The sequence below is a fragment of the Otolemur garnettii genome, unplaced genomic scaffold (assembly GCF_000181295.1).
Source record: "Otolemur garnettii isolate 467f Iridium unplaced genomic scaffold, OtoGar3 scaffold00051, whole genome shotgun sequence".
Taxonomy (NCBI): domain Eukaryota; kingdom Metazoa; phylum Chordata; class Mammalia; order Primates; family Galagidae; genus Otolemur; species Otolemur garnettii.
In genome coordinates, this window is record NW_003852446.1 from 10611795 (window position 1) to 10625578 (window position 13784).

The window sequence follows — 13784 nt, forward strand, 5'->3', positions numbered from 1 at the left end:
AATCTCTTCTGACCCTATATGGATGCCCTTGATTGCCTTTTCTTCCCTAATTGCGATGGCTAAAACTTCCATTACGATGTTAAAGAGCAACGGAGACAATGGGCACCCTTGCCTAGTTCCTGATCTGAATGTGCTTCATTCTTGAAAATAGTTGCTTGCAAATGTAGGTGCTGCCATAAGGTGATGACATGAATAGGGTGTGATTGTGAAGTGAGGGATATTTGTCTCTGGTAATATAGACCTGTAAAAGTCCAGTTAAGGGACATGATCACGGTTTTCTTTAAGTTCAATGTATTCTACTTGAAAATTGGCAGGTAGCATATTTATGTCGACTGAACATGGAGTCACAATTGTTCAAAATTTTTTCCAGAAATCTTGAAGTCTATTTTAAATTCTTATGTCAAATTGAAAAGCAAGGCTGCATATTTTTCCGAGTTCACAGGACTGTGTTTAGCTAATGTGTTGAAATGCATGAAAATGTTTGCCTTAATTTGAGCTTGCCATAATTTGTTTCATTTGGAATGCTGTTATGGTTTGAAACATTGTGTTGCTAAGTTGGTTTTCACCTTGAAGACACATATTTAACTCATTGAAATGAGTCAACTCCACTAAAAATGCTAAATCTATGAGCCAGTTCATCATCAAGTTCTGGCACAAATTTGGTTTTTGATACCATAAATGATTTGATAACATTGCAAATCATAAGATCTTTTCAATATTTGGCCAGAACATAGTCATCTTACTTTCAAAAAGTAAATGATATTGCCATTGTCACATGAATACTTTAAAAAAAAATTTTAGATTAATATGGTGGCGCCAATGTTTAGATTACATTGTTTTCATTTCTAAGGTAAAATTCAAGTTGTAGTTGAGCCCTTCACCCAAGGGGTGTGCTGAATACCCTCACACTGTGCATATTAGGTGAGATCCGGCCAGTTGCCCTCTCTCCTCTCCTCTCCCCCTTCCTTCCCTGTATGTTTTATCTTTCGTGTGGGACTGTAGTTGTTTATATAGTGTGGTGGTTTTTCACTCTTGAGATACTTTACTAAGAAGAATAGGTTTCAACTCCATCCAGGTAAACATAAACCATGTAAAGTCTTCATCTTTTCTTTCTTTCCTTCTTTAAGGAACTGGAACTAGATCTAGGCTGGTGGTACCTGACAGAAGAATTCTTCAACCAATATGCATTTATACAAAATGCAGAGGAAAAAAATGAGGCAATGTGGTTCTGAGTCGAGGGTCAGCCAATCAGCAGCAGTCAGCAAAGGCATGGGCAGGTCATTCCTCTTTCTTGTAAGTGCGAGTGCAAACACTACTGTGAGTGAGCGTCAGGATAAGTTTTCCATCACTTAGCTCCTGCACAAGTGTTGTCTCATGCTCATCCCATTTCTGCAGGTGGACAAGTTTGCCTCCATCCAGTGTCACAGTGGACTTGATTTCCCTGTCACCTGCTGTTGTCTCATTGAACTCCACCCCAAGCTTAAAGCTGATCTCTGTGTTCTTTCTTGAAGGTGCTCTGTGACTTTAGGATGATAGTGTCCCTGTTCTTTTTGATGACTGTGGTAGGCCTGGTCACGTTGGCCACCTGCTTGGTGGCAAAACTCACCCCAATTGACTTCATGTAGTCATCAAAATTCTTGCTATCCACTAGCTTCCAGGTACACAGGAACGTTTCCACCATGGTGATGCTAGGCTAGGTTGAGAAAGCAGCCGTGAGAGGGCAGGCATGCAAGGACTCCACACTGGCCTCTCCATTTTTCTTTTCTTTTCTTTTTGAGAAAGAGTCTCACTGTGTCACCCTCAGTAGAATGCCGTGACGTCACAGTTCACAGCAACCTCCAACTCTTAGGCTCAAGTGATTCTCTTGCCTCAGCCTCCCTAGTAGCTGGGACTACAGGTGCCTGCCACAACGCCTGGCCATTTTTTTGTTGCAGTTGCCATTGTTGTTCTAGCTGGCCCAGGCTGAGTTCGAACCTGCCAGCCTCAATGTATGTGGCTGGCACCATAACCACTGTGCTATGGGCACCGAGCCATCTCTCCATCTTTTCTCATGGCTAAATAGCATTCCATGGTATACATATACCACAGTTTTTTAAATCTATTCAAGGGTTGATGGGCACTTGGGTTGCTTCCATGTTTTGGCAATTGTGAATTGAGCTGTAATAAATACTCTGGTGCAAATGTCCTTGAGGTAAAATGATTTTAGTTCTTTCTTTATTTTATTATTTTTTTCAAGATAAGAGTTTTACTATGTCACCTTTGGTAGAGTGCCTTGATGTCATAGCTCACAGCAACCTCAAACTCTTGGACTTAAGAGATTCTCTTGTCTCAGCCTCCCAAGTAACTGGGACTATAGGTGCCTGCCACAATGCCTGTCTGCTTTTTTTTTGTTGTTGTTGCAGTTGTCATTGTTGTTTAGCTGGCCTGGGCTGGGTTCAAACCCACCAACCTTGGTGTATGTGGCTGGCGCCATAACCACTGTGCATAGGCATGGAGCTGATTTTAGTTTTGCTGGGTAGATTTGTAGCAACAGGATTGTGGGATCAAATGGAATGTCAACTTTTAGTTCTTTGAAGATTCTCCATACTTCTTTCCATAGACGTTGTATTAGTTTGCAATCCAATCAGCAGTATAAAAGTGTTCCCTTCTCTCTACATCCATGCCAGCATCTGCAGATTTGGGATTTTGTGAGTGGGCTAGTCTCACTGGGTGGGGTTAGGTGTTACCTCAGAGTGGTTTTCATTTGCATTTCTCTGATTAGGGACGATGAGTACTTTTAAGGAATTCCCGGAACTGGTGATGATTCAATCTCTTGGCCCTTATGAAATTCAGTCTTGATGAAGATTTGTATGATGTTATCCATTTTAAAACATTTTCACGTAAATTTTCTTGATGTACTATGCAACAGTACTTCACTAAACATGAGTTTTGGGTGGCAACTGCGTTGTTTACTATTAATTATACAAGTTCTTTTTGCCTACCATTACCAGAGCATCATTAGTGCCTATGTCAGATATGTTGACAATTGACAACAAAAATTGCTTTAACATATTTTTTACTGCTTTGCATAAACCTCCTAATTTAGCCGTGTCTTTCAGTGGCACCAAAGAAGCCATTTCTTCAGTGACATTGTATTCATCATCAGTACTATGAATAAAAAATGGCAAGTTGAGCAGTATTTGTAGCATCAGTGCTATCATCCATTGGCAAAGCATAAAATTTAAGACCAGCAGCTTTATTCTCCAAACTTATTTCCATAGATTTTTCAGTTTCTTCAATTCATAGTCTGGTGAGACAAACTGATTTGGGAAATATCCCCCCCTTTTTTTCAGGGCAACTTATATCTGTCATTGTTCCCATACATTGATTAACTCCCCATCAGGAAATAGTTTTTATTTGTTTGCTATTAAATAAGCTACCACATAACTAGCTTTTACAATGAAATCTGAGTTGTAACTTTTTTTTTTTTTTTTTTTTTTGAGACAGAGCCTCAAGCTGTCCCCCTGGGTAGAGTGCCGTGGCATCACAGCTCACAGCAACCTCCAACTCCTGGGCTCAAGCGAGTCTCCTGCCTCCGCCTCCCAAGTAGCTGGGACCACAGGCGCCCGCCACAACGCCCGGCCATTTCTTGGCTGCAGCCGTCATTGTTGCTTGGCGGGTCCGGGCTGGGGATTTGAACCCGCCACCTTAGGTGTATGTGGCTGGCGCCCCAACCGGTTGAGCCATAGGCGCCGAGCCTGAGTTGTAACTTTTTAAAAAATTGTGTTGAGAAAACATATTTTTTCAGTTCTGCTATTTTGTGCTTACTACATAATCCTTCTTACGCATCGAATTTGGCAGCATGTTTTTGCATATAATGCCTTTTCACATTATAGTCTTCGAAAACTTGCACAAATTCCCTCCATATTAAGCAGAGTGCCTTACTATTTGCTTTGACAAGAAAGTAGTCATCTGTCTACTTTTCACTGAACAATCTTCCTTCATTTGTAATTTTATTTTTTTTTTTGCAGTTTTGGCCAGGGCCAGGTTTGAACCTGCCACCTCTGGTACATGGGGCTGGCGCCCCACTCCTTTGAGCCACAGGCTCCACTCATTTGTAATTTTTCTTTTTGGGGGTTCTGCTTTCTTTTGAGATGTTTTAGAAGCCATGCTGGGTTAAAAAAATTAATAATAGGGGCAGCGCCTGTGGCTCAAAGGAGTAGGGCGCCAGCCCTATATGCCAGAGATGGTGAGTTCAAACCCAGCCCCGGCCAAAAACTAAAAAATGATGATGATGATGATAATAATAATAATGATAATAATAGATAAGGGACTATATTTACTTTTATTATGAAAATTAATCGAAAGAAAATTAGAAAGCAAGGTCTGGGCCCTTCCACATCACAGCTTCCCATGCAGGGCAAGATGGAGGGCTGATTGTAAAGCACAGCAGGCAAAGTGTAAGGTGCCACCAAGGTGTGGAAGTGCCCTTAATAATCAAATAAGAACACTTAGATGACTTCTAAATAACATTAAATGCCTAACATTGCCTAACTATTGATAATCACTGCCTCATTAAGTCACCACAAGCACACGTAACATCTGGTGGTGTCAATTTGACTGTCTTTGCTTGGAAGATAACACATGGGAAGCTGTACGCCCCTGTAAAACTAAAGCCACACATGCCTACAAACTGTGAGAGTGTAGGTATGTTTATTTCACATGACATTGTGGCAGAATATTGTTGTCTACAAAGTTCATGCTCGAGAATCATGCACTCAAATTCCACCAGAAATTCACAAAACAATCTCATAATGCTTCAAATAAGTTTATGAGTTTGTGTTGGGCCGCATCCATAGCCATCCTGGGCTGCATGTAGCCCATAGGCCATGAGTTGGACACCTGGTGTATATAGTACCCATTAGGTAATTTCTGTTCCTACACCCCCTTATTGCCATCCTACCATTTTGGGTCTCCAATGAAGAGCATAGACTTTAGAGAAAAACACATCTAAATTTGAATCTTGGCCCTGCCATTTCCCACATTTGTGGCCATGGACAAGTCACTTAATTTCTCTGAGTCTCGGCTTCCTTCTATCATTTCCAGAGAATGGTAATATTTACCTATAGACTTATTGTGAGGATTTAATGCAATAATCTATACCAATCACCTAGGACAATGTCACATAATTTATAGTGAATAGTATGTCTAAAACAAAACACCAACCCCTCCCATAAACCTAGAAGTTAATCTCTGGATTAAGGAAATGAACTGAAATAGAACATAGTTTTTTTTTCTCCTTTGTATTTATTTTTAAATTAAGTTTTTATTTGCATCAATGTAATACATGAACATAGTTAAAAAAGCAAAAAAAAAATACTAAAAGGTTTATAATAAAAAAGCAAATGCCTACCCTACACTTTCTCTTCTCATGGGCCTATTGCTCATGAAAGACAATAACTTTCAACAATTATAGCTATTTCTGATATTCTTCCATATTTCTAAATAATATACTTAGATATTTTGGTTAATTTTATAGAAGTCTATCTATTGACTTCCTGTTATGGCAAATGATAATTTTGTTATATTATTCATACACTTATATATGCTGTGGACGCTTACTCTTCATTTTTTTCATACAGTTTTGTCACTGTTTTTGGATCGCTTGAGTCAATATTTATTATGATTATATAAATCTTGTTTACCACTGAGCCAAATTGTATCTGTGATTACCTTTCCTTTCATGTACTGTTTTTCTTGAGGTTAATAATTGACCATTTTTGTTATGTTATGTTTAAACTTGTTCTGCATGCTCCATCAGATCTCTTATATACCTGTCAAAATTATATACCAAATGAAAAACCAGTGATTTTTTTTTTTTTGAGCCAGAGTCTTAAGCTGTCACCCTGGGTAGAGTGCGGTTGTGTCACAGCTCACAGCAACCTCAAACTCTTGGGCTTAAGCAATTCTCTTGCCTTAGCTTCCTGAGTAGCTGGAACTACAGGCACCCGCCAAAATGCCTGGGTTTTTTTTTTGTTGTTGTTGTTGCAGTTGTCATTGTTGTTTTAGCTGGGCCTGGCCAGCTGGCTTGAACCCTACTGCCTCAGCATATGGGCCTATGCCCTATCGACTGAGCTAAGGGCACTGCCTGAAAAACCAGTGATTTTTTCTTTCCCCCTGGAGGACCCCATCCTTTTCTAGTTGATGGTTTCTTAGGTCACTTGCACAGTTGTCCTCCTCAGTCTCCCTAGGCTGTGTCTCTATGTTGCATCTTTTGTTTCATGGATCCCATGTAATTTTCTTAGTTTATTTCTTTTTTATCTTCTTAGTTTTATCTTTCTTAGTTTATCTTCTTTTTTCTTTTATTAGAACACATTCCCCCAGCCCCTGTAACTCCCTCAGAAAGGGTGCATGGGAAATAAATGTCTGCAAAGAGCTTCAATTCTAACCACACACTTAATTTTTAATTTGACTGGGTTTAAAATTATATTTTGGAAATTAGTTTTACTTCTAATTATAAAGGCATTACTCTATAATCTTCTAGAATTTTGCATTAATAAAACTTATACTATTCTGATTCTAATCCTTTTAGAATCTTGTTTTTCTCTAATTGTTTTGAATTTTCATATCCTGAGAAGTAGTATATGTCTTTTTAAAATTCATTCTGCAGAATTTTTGGAGGCCTTTTTTATTCTAGAGTCTTATGTGTCTCAATTCTGGGATGATTTCTTTTTTTTTTTTTTTTTTTTGAGACAGAGCCTCAAGCTATCCCCCTGGGAAGGGTGCTATGGCCTCACAGCTCACAGCAACCTCCAACTCCTGGGCTCAAGCGAGTCTCCTGCCTCAGCCTCCCAAGCAGCTGGGACTACAGGAGCCCACCACAGCACTGGCCATTTCTTGGTTGCAGCCATCATTGTTGTTTGGCGGGCCCGGGCTGGGGATTCGAACCCGCCACCTTAGGTGTATGTGGCTGGAGCCTTAGCCAGTTGAGCCACAGGCGCCGAGCCTTTTTTTTTTTTTTTGAGATACAGTCTTACTATGTTGCCCTCAATAAAATGCTGTGGCATCACAGCTCCCAGCAACTTCAAACTCTTGGGCTTAAGTGATTCTCTTGCCTCAGCCTTCCAAGTAGATGGGACTACAGGTGACTGCCACAATGCCTGGCTATTTTTTGTTGCAGTTGTCATTGTTTAGCAGGCCCGAGCTGGGTTTGAACCTACCAGTCTCTGTGTATGTGGCTGGTACCGTAACCGCTGTGCTATGGGAGCCACGCCAAAAAAATGGGATGATTTCTTATATTAGTTCTTTGATAATTTCTCCCTCTCTACTTTTTTTTTTTTTTTTAAGATAACTGTCTTACTCTGTTGCCCAGGCTACAGTGCCATGGCATCATAGCTCACAGCAACCTCAAACTTTTGTGCTGAAATGATCCTCTTGTCTCAGCCTACCAGTAGCTGGGAGTACAGGAGCCAGCCAGGAAGCCTGGCTAGTTAATTATTTTATTTTTTCTGTTTTTAGTAGAGAGGCCATCTCCCTGTTGCTCAGGCTGGTGTAACTCCTTACCTCAAGCAATCCACTGGCCTTGGCCTCACAGAGTGCTAGGATTACAGGCATGAACTACTAGGCCAGTTCCCCTCTAACTTTGTTTTATTTTTCTGGAATCACAATTGATTGGATATTGAATCGTCTGGATTGATCTTTTTAGGTTTCTTGGTCTTTTCCATCTCTTTGTAAGTTGTACTTTCTGGGGAGATTTTTCTTACTTTATAGTCTAAATCATTTAGCTTTTAAAATTTTGGCCATAAATTTTAATTTGTTCTTTTTAATGCCATTCTTTTCTTGTTTTACGGTTGTAATGTCTTATCTGTCTGATGATATTAACTACATCTGGTGGAGATTTTTTTTTCTGTTTCTTATCTGTTTTTCCTTTTGTTGGCTTTCTTTTTCTTTATTCCTTCCTTTTTTGCTTTCTTTCCCTTTTTCCTTCCTTCCTGCCTCTTTTCCTTTCCTTCCTTCTCTCCCGTCTTCCTGCCCTTTTCCTGCTGTTGGGAGCCAAGAGTTGATTTTGTAACTGAGTGTGTAACCTTTTGTGATCATAGCTTAATATGTGGTAACAACCCTGTAAAACCTCTCACACTTGGCTGACACTGGAGTTTGATTTCTCTCCCTTCTGAACCAAGGCCCAAATGTTCAGTGTTGTTTAAGAAAATACTCTCTTGGCATAAGTAGCTTTGGTGGTCTAGGAGTATTCTTATCCCTTTGGATGGTCTTTCATCCAAAATTTAGTCTTTGAATTTAGTTATTTTGATGCTTTTAAAATTGAAACAATTTTATCCAGGGTTTCATTTTGTTTTCAAATGATGATTTTATTTGAATAATCTTGTGAGGAAGTGCCACTTCGGTATTTATAGTCTCTCTCAGTATAGAATATTAAGTGGCTATACCAAGAGATATATATTTAATTTCTAAGATAATATTATGCATAATTATTTAATCTTAGTTTAATCCAAGTTCTTCTCAGTTCCCTTTTCCCTATCGTCAAAGAAACTCTTGTCTACTTGGCATGTTGACTGTCATTGAGAGATATTAACTCTCTCTTCGTCTGCTTCTAGGATTTCACTATTTTCATCTTAAAATTAATTTATGTGATGGCTAATTTCATGTGTTGACTTGACCTAGCTAGGGATGCCCAGATAGTGGTACAATATTATTTCTGGGTATGTCTATGAGGGCATCTTTGTGGAAGAGATGAGCATTTCAGTCAAGAAGCTGAGTAAAGATCCACCCACATCAGTGAAGATGTACATCATCTAATACACTGAGGGTCCAGATAAAAGAAAAAGTTAGAGAAAAGGCAAATCCTTTCTTTTCTTGAGCTGGAACATCCATCTTTTCCTGTCTTTAGACATTAGAGCTCTGATTCTCAGATCTTCAGCCTTGGACTGGGAGTTACTCCAGTGACTCCCCCAGTTCTCAGGCTTTTGGACTTGGATTGAATTACACCACTGACTTTTCTGGTTCTATAGCTTGTATATCATGAGACTTCTTGTCTTCTATAATTGCATCAGCCAGTTCCCATAATAAATCTCCTCTTATCTATAGAGTTGGTCCTCCATACCAAGGGTTCTGCATCCATGGATTCAAGAAAGTATAGATCAAAAAAATATAGGAAAAAAGTGATGAAAATAATAACACAACAATAAAAATAATACAAATAAAAACAATATAACTGTTGTACCCTAACCGGGGGTCGCACCCCAAAGACCACTCACTGGACACAAGTTGATGCAAAAGCAAGAGGCAGGTTTATTGCTGACGCGTCAGGGTCCCTCAGCCACCAGGGGGAAGGACCCCGGGTGGCTGTTACAGACTACTTTTAAAGCTGAAAACCACACGTAGGTGGGGTTGAGGGGAGGGGTAAGGGTTTAGGGTATGGGGGGATGGAGTGAGGAAGTGGCTCGTGGTAGGGGTGGGGGTAGTTCTGTATCTAGGCAGGCTTGTCTCTCTTGGCTCGGAGCCAGGGACTTTCTGGGTAAGGGTTGTTTTTCTCAAACTGCTCAGGGAGGAAAGAGCAGGGGGGTAAGAGGGCTTTAACTGTCTAGCTTGTGCTGCGTTTTCTGTCAGGTTTACGGGGGTCCTTCATTCCCTCCTCTTTTAAGAGCAGGGTCTTAATCTTAAGACTTTTCAAGGGAGCTCTTGTTGGTTTAGAGCTTGGTATTGCTGACTGAGGATGAGAGCCTGGGTAATGGCGGTGAGCTAAGGGAACATGTTTCACTTAGCTCTTATGAGTCTAATAGAGCAGTCCTATGATGACGTAGATTTTGACTGGAGCAGGGCTTGTCGTTCTCCGCAACACCATCTTGAGGGGGTTTTCAGGATCCCACGTAGCTGCTCAAGGTCCAGGAGTTGTTGAGGTGCTGAGTTCACTCTGCGGGGACTCAGGATCAGCTGTCATTGTTTACGTACTGCTCAGTCCGGCTCCTCTTAGGTGGGGGCAGGTTCTCCTCCGGTTCCACGGTAGGCTTCACTCTGCTGTAATGGATCTAGGCGGGAATTCCTGCTACTCTCACAGGTGTGGTCAGGATAAAACTGTAAGGGCCTCCCTTGCTTGTTCCCCATTTCTACGCAGGGTCTCCCTTCTGAGACACACACTTATATTACATTTTTTGGCTAGTCTTTTAGTCCCATTTAACAGTTTAATTTACTAAAACAGTTGTGACTTATTTTATGAGTTGACAGTACAGATAAGGCTGGGATTTAATATAGGTGGGCCACAGCCTTTTTTTTTTTCCTTTTTTCTTTGAATTATTTTTCTCTCTCTCCAATTTCTCTTTTAACTAAAGATAAATTACAGTAGAGCCAATTCAGTTGCCAATATAACCTGGACCTCAGTATACTGATTATTTGCATAAAGTGCAGTAAGAATTATTAATCATCTAAACACTTTGGCTTTGCTGGAACTTTTTATAAGGAATTTTTCAGGCTGGACTTTCTCAAGGGCCTTTCATGAGCCCAGGTTTCATCTGTGCCATAAGATACCTGTATGCATTGGGTACATTCCTCTTCTTTTGAGGTTCCCCAAGCACCTTTCGATTTCTCAGACCCGACAGCAAGCGACCTTCGTTACTTACCACAGATCAGGAAAGGTTACTGATGGGTATCTGGCTAGCTTTCCAAAGGGCTTTTATTATTGGCCTTATAAAGTCAACCTTAATTCCTTAACGTAGTCTGGACACCTCTGGAAATGCTATTCCAGTCAGAGCCTTGGTAAAATAACCAATGCCTTTATCAAGTCCTATAGAACAAAACAGATTCTTATTGAACTTATGCAAAGAACTGTGTTGTCAGAAATTAGTAATACTTACTAATGACTTTTAAATTCCAGAGGAATTAAGGAGAGAGAAAAATACATGTTTTAAATTCTGCTTTTAAGTACATACATTGCTTGAAAAGCTATAAATAGCTCACAAGATGGAGAATTACTTTCTTGACTTATGGAAAATAGAACACAGAAAGAACTAATAATATTTTAAACAAAAAACTATTAGTCTAGTATCACCTAACTGATTTTTGCTCTGTTTGAAGTTAGGTTGGCAACACTCATAGACATGTTAACTTTTTAATAAAAGTTCTAAAAATCTGTTTTTAATCCAAAGGTACTCAATTTTCAAAGACATTAGGAATTTGAATTCGAGAGAATTCGTCAGCCTTTTTTAAGATTTTTTTTTTAACCTGCACAGACGATCTTTAAACATTTTAAACCTTCTTTAGCTTTTGTCCTGCCTTTTACTTTCCTGTACAACCATTCTGTTTTAGGATAAAATTTATCACGCAAATTCTTTTTTTATATAATGCCATTTTTTTTGTCTAATTTTTCTTACTTTCAAAAACTTTTTATAAAATGTAATCTCAGTTTACTATGAGGTCACCCATTCACTCAGCCAAACTGATAATTAGAAGGTTTAAAAAGCAAGAATCTTATCCTTTGACAAAGACTCAGTTTCCCCAACAGTCTAAACAATTAAATTATTATATTTTACAAAGGAGAGACATTCTATGGGATGTAACATTGATATAGGATTTTCCCACTCAGAGCTGGATAGGGGACCCCCATTTTTCAGGCTTAGATAGGTTCAGATATCAGACTCCCATCTCCAGATACAAACTTTCTGAGCCCCAGCCAGGTCATAAATAAAACAGCTTGAAACTTTTTGGCTGGTTCTACTCACTCTAATTCTCCCTTCAGGCAAAAACCGCAGTAAAGACTTAATAATTTTGCTCAAGGTGAGGGGCTGCATTCATCTATTTGCCTAGAACATCTATTTAGTTTGTAAAGGTATATAATTTTATTTTCTAAGTCCTGGCCAAGATATCTCTCAGGGCCAATTATTTATTCTTAGACAAGGGACTCATGCAAGAAATCTCTGACCTGGGCTTCCTCCCCCCTTTCGGAGGCTATCTACCCAGGAGATCTGCTGCTGATATGGATACAGCACTGTTCCTCATGAGATTTACATTTTTTTTTTCTCCAGATTTTCAAGGGCCATCTAGAGCTCACTAGACCAGCCGGACCACTGTTAAGGCACTCTCCACTTATGTCCCTTAGTTTAATAAAATGCTATTTTATTATTCATCTGTGGCCCGCAGTCTCAATTCTTAAATTTCTGAGACTAAAAACTTTTATTTTTTCCCAAGATGACATGGCCACAAGGCTATCCAAAGAGGAAAACCTGGAATTTCAGTTTCCCTCAGGATAGCCAATGGGCAAAGTTGGAACAGGGAAGGAGGGTTTACTTATTGTTATTCATTTTAGTTATTTTTCAAGCACTTATATATATACACAATTTTAATACATTTTTTAACCTGGGTAGCCTCAAATTTTCACTTAAGCTGCTACTTAGTTATAAGAGGTAAACTATTCTTTTTTTTTTTTTTTTTTTTTTTTTTTACAGATTGGCTGGCGATCTGGCAGATCTGGTGTTATATGTTTGTCAGCAGATCTGCCGGCGATCTAATGCCCAGGAGGTGATCAGGTTCCTCTTCCACTAAAATGTAGTGGGCTTTAAAAAGGATTTTACTTTACTTTGGATGTCCTGGCGCCACCTGTAACCGGTTCCTCTCTGGTGTTCATTTTCCGCAATGACCCACCTCAGGGAGCTCTCCAGCTGAGTCTCGACCAGACGTTCCTCTGGGAGAATTTGTCCCAGGAGCGTTCTGAGGATCGCATGGCCAGACCAGCAGGAGTGATTCTGGGTCCGCCTGGAGAGGGAGCAGGGTGGTGGAGGGTGCAGTCGGAGTAAGAGCTAGGGGGGGCTCTTAACAGGGAGAGAGAGAGAAGGGGAGAGTTCAAGGGGAGAAACGGCCGGACCCAGACCGGAGGATTCATGGCCAGATCCTCCCAGGTGATGATGTAGGCGACCTGGTCAGGGTGGCCCTGGGGCCCCGGCTGGAAGACCTTTCATTGACCTGTAAAATAGTAGACAAAGTAAAAGTTCCATCCCGGGGCCAGCCAACGTTAAAAGTCGGCCACTCCGAAGAACAGAGGGTCTGCCAGCAGCCCCGGCGCACCTCCACTGAGAGGTTACGCCCTCTGGCCTTGATGTCCTTCCAATGGGCTAGAGTTAGGGAAAGAGGGGTTGTTAGTTGGTTTCCCATTTTGGGAGGACCGGTCCACACAAAAAGACTCACAGACAGATGACAACAGACAGAGACGAGAAAAAAAATGGCACCTTAGAGATCTCAATTGACCCGAGTCAGGTGGCGGTGGGGCGCCCGCCTACAGAATTTCGGAAACTGGCAGTCTAGTCAGCCGCCCACTACAGGATTGAGAAAACTTGGCGAGAGCGCCGCGTCCCCTCCAGGTGACAGAGAGATCCCTGTCTACAGGTTAGAAACAGGACTGGGACTCGAACCCAGGATCCCTGTCCCTTTCAGGTCACTGCCCGGGCGTCCCCCAGGGTGCTGAGTGGAGAGTACGGGCACGTGTACCCCTCTCCGGCTCCCAGATACGGATACAGATGCCTACGCCTGAATCAGAAACAGAAACAGAAAACAAAGAAACAAAGACTCAAGTTAACCGTGCCAGGCCCGGACTTACCTCCGACTGGAGTGGGTGGTCTGGGGGGGGAGCGCCTGTATCCCGGGAGAGCCCCCAAATGTTGTACCCTAACAGGGGGTCGCACCCCAAAGACCACTCACTGGACACAAGTCGATGCAAAAGCAAGAGGCAGGTTTATTGCTGACGCGTCAGGGTCCCTCAGCCACCAGGGGGAAGGACCCCGGGTGGCTGTTACAGACTACTTTTA

At 41.0% G+C, this 13784-nt stretch overlaps 1 pseudogene; it reads right to left on the minus strand.

Moving 5' to 3' along the window:
- Nucleotides 1–1278: 1278 nt before the first annotated feature.
- On the minus strand, nt 1279–1681 carry LOC100963101 (annotated as a pseudogene).
- Nucleotides 1682–13784: the final 12103 nt, after the last annotated feature.